Below are 3,845 nucleotides of genomic sequence, written 5' to 3'. Positions count from 1 at the left end.
TGGAGAAAAAGAGGGTAGATAATGGGTGTGGGAGGGGAGGTGGGAGGAAAGAAGGGAGGAGGGGAGGATGGAGGAAAGAAGGGAGGAGGGGATGACAAGACGCAGGGTATGAGAGGTGGGAGGGAGAGAGGGGGACAGGATAGAGGAAAGAATGCGTGGGGAGGAGAGGGGAGAGGAGGGGAGGGGAGGGGAGGGGAGGGGAGGGGGAGAATTATCATTTTATCCTCCCCTTCTCCTAACACCATCTTTCCTGTGAGACAAAAGGACAGAGGAAAGGAGAGGAGGAAGAGGAGGAAAGATTAGATGGAGGAGGAAACAAGATGAGGGAGGGAGAAACGAGAAGGGGAGGAAAGATGAGAGGGAGGTTGATACGGGGCGTGAGGGAGAGACTAGGAGTGAGGGGAGATATCAGTGGGGAGAGATAAGAGAGATAATGAAAGAGAGGGAGTGAGAGAGAAAGGAAGTGATGAGAAAGAAAATTGAGGGAGTGACGGTGGGGGAGGGAGAGGGGAGTGACGCGACGAGGGAAAAGAGGGGAAAGGGAGGGTGAGGGTGAGTGAGGGTGAGAGTAACGGTGAGTGAGGGTGAGGGTGGCGGTGAGGGTAAGGGTGAGGGTGGGTGAGGGTGGGTGAGGGTGAGTGAGGGTAAGGGTGAGGGTGGGTGAGGGAGGGTGAGGGTGAGTGAGGGTAAGGGTGAGGGTGGGTGAGGGTGAGTGAGGGTGAGGGTGGCGGTGAGGGTAAGGGTGAGGGTGAGTGACGGTGAGGATGAATGGGGGTGAGGGTGAGGGTGAGTGAGGGTGAGGGTGACGGTGAGGGTAAGCGTGAGTGAGAGTGAGGGTGAGTGACGGTGAGGATCACGGTGTGGGTGAGGGTGAGGGTGAAGGTAAGTGAGGGTGAGTGAGGGTGAGGGTGAATGAGGGTGAGGGTAAGGGTAGGTGAGGGTGAAGGTGAGGGTAAGGGTAGGTGAGGGTGAAGGTGAGGGTAAGGGTAGGTGAGGGTGAAGGTGAGGGTAAGGGTAGGTGAGGGTGAAGGTGAGGGTGAAGGTGAGGGTAAGGGTAGGTGAGGGTGAGTGAGGGTGAGGGTGAGGGTGAGTGAGGGTGAGGGTGAGTGAGGGTGAGGGTGAGGGTGAGGGTGAGGGTAAGGGTAAGGGTAGGTGAGGGTGAAGGTGAGGGTAAGGGTAGGTGAGGGTGAGTGAGGGTGAGGGTGAGGGTGAGTGAGGGTGAGGGTGAGTGAGGGTGAGGGTGAGGGTGAGGGTGAGGGTAAGGGTAAGGGTAGGTGAGGGTGAAGGTGAGGGTGGGGTGAGGGTGAGTGAGGGTGAGTGAGGGTTAGGGTGAGGGTGAGTGAGGGTGAGGGTGAGTGAGGGTGAGGGTGAGTGAGGGTAAGGGTGAGGGTGAGGGTGAGTGAGGGTGAGGGTGAGGGTGAGTGAGGGTGTGGGTGAATGAGGATGAGAGTAAAGGTGAAGGTGAGGGTGGGTGAGGGTGGGTGAGGGTGAGTGAGGGTGAGAGTGAGGGTGAAGGTGAGGGTTAGTGAGGGTGAGAGTCGGGGTGAGGGTGAGTGAGGGTGAGGGTGGGGGTGAGGGTGAGGGTGGGGGTGAGGGTGAGTGAGGGTGAGAGGGTGAGGGTGGAGTGAGGGTGAGTGGGGGTGAGTGAGTGAGGTGAGGGTTGAGTGAGGTGAGTGAGGGTGAGGGTGAGTGAAGGTGAGTGAGGGTGAGCGTGAGGGTTAGTGAGGATGAGGGTGGGGGTGAGGGTTAGTGAGGATGAGCGTGGGGGTGAGGGTGAGTGAAGGTGAGGGTGAGGGTGAGGGTGAGGTGAGGTGAGGGTGAGGTGAGGGTGTGGGTGAGGGTGTGGGTGAGGGTGTGGGTGAGGGTGAGGGTGAGTGAGAGTGAGGGTGAGGGTGTGAGAGGGTGGGGGTGAGGGTGTGTGAGGGTGGGGGTGAGGGTGAATGAGGGTGAGGGTGAAGGTGAGAATGAGGGTGAGAGTGAGGGTGAGGGTGAGGGTTAGTAAGGGTGAGGGTGGGGGTGGGGGTGGGGGTGGGAGTGGTGGTGAGGGTGAGGGTGAGGGTGAGAATGAGGGTGAGGGTGAGGGTTAGTGAGGGTTAGGATGGGGGTGAGGGTGAGAGTGAGGGTGGGTGAGGGTGGGTGAGGGTGAGTGAAAGAGTTGGATCGTCACACTTCCCCCTCCCTCCCACACACACACAAACACACCTCGTATTTAATGTTTTGGTGTTGGAAGTGATCTATAGTCTCAATGTGTGTGTGTGTGTGTGTGTGTGTGTGTGTGTGTGTGTGTGTGTGTGTGTGTGTGTGTGTGTGTGTGTGTGTGTGTGTGTGCGTGCGTGCGCGCTCCTACCTAATTATTGTTGTTGTTTTGTAATCCCGGTCTGTCTGACTGAGCAGACCCATCAACCACAGACAAATAACCATCCTTACAGGGCCGCCCTGTGTTGTGCACTGATGTTCCCTTGCGGCAGACAGCGTATCGCCACAGCGAGGCGCGGGAAGAGTGTGGAGATTTGGTTCTTGGATGGACGCCGCATGTGTGTCTCTCCACCCAGTTAACAGAAGCACCAAACAAGGTTCCACATCACCTCGTTATTTCGTTGTAGGGTTACCACCCAGCTCTATAAAAGAGTTCCTGAGTTTACAGAAAACAGTTAAGCTAGTCACTGACTACAGCCACCTGAGGTGGAAAGAGCAATAAAAAGTGACAGAAGGATGGGAGATGTAGAATGAGAGGAGAACAGACACATAAAAACAGTGATGTAAGGATGAAGAAGTAGGCGACACTCCAAGTGAGTGGATGACAGTTGCCACCACCTACCATTCGTCCTCACAGTGTAACACTTAGGCTTACACTCCTCCTCCTCCTTCTCTTCCTCCTCCTTCTCTTCCTCCTCCTTCTCCTCCTCCTCCTCCTCCACCCCTACGGTATTGTAAAATCTTGGCCGTAAATACATACAATTGCCACGCACATCAATTCACCTATCATGATACATGAAAGGATATTGTCGTGTCTGTTAGTCTGTGTGAATCATACCCACCCCATTTATGACAGTGGGAATGGGGTTATGATGACGTTGATTCTCTCTCTCTCTCTCTCTCTCTCTCTCTCTCTCTCTCTCTCTCTCTCAGCCTTCTTTGCTTATTATTCTTCAAAAGCCATTAGGAAACATCAAGAGTCACATCAGCAGCCATCTTGCTTGTCAGTCTTCTCTATCTTGCTCTGATGCTGACGAGAAGAAATCCATAGAGTCGAGCCTGGTTATCAGATTCTGCATACTGTTATGAAGAGAGCTTTGTACACACTGTCAAATCTCACACTACCACACCTTAATCTGCCACACCTCGCGCTGCCACACCATACACTGCCATACTTCACACTGCCACACCACACACTGCCACACCACACACTGCCACACCACACACTGCCACACCTCACACCGCCACACCACACACCGCCACACCACACACTGCCACACCACAACTGTCACAACACACACCGCCACACCTCACACTGCCACACCACACACTGCCACATCTTGTATTAAGATTCTCTTGGAGCAATGTCTTTTTTCATGATAATATATATATATGTATATATATATATATATATATATATATATATATATATATATATATATATATATATATATATATATATATATATATATATATATATATATATTTTAATTCAGGCTTTTGTTTTCACAGTCAGGAAACGTGGGACCAGAAGTTTATATCCGGCAGTCCTATTTATGTATCTATATCTTTATCTATCAATCAATTAATCTATCTATCTATCTTCCTATCTATCTATGTCTGTGTGTCTGTCTATCTATCTGTCTATC

This window comes from Coenobita brevimanus, chromosome 116, assembly GCF_032717465.1.
Source record: "Coenobita brevimanus isolate Jiangsu-jjx chromosome 116, ASM3271746v2, whole genome shotgun sequence".
NCBI classification, from domain to species: domain Eukaryota; kingdom Metazoa; phylum Arthropoda; class Malacostraca; order Decapoda; family Coenobitidae; genus Coenobita; species Coenobita brevimanus.
This window is presented reverse-complemented; position numbering follows the sequence as displayed.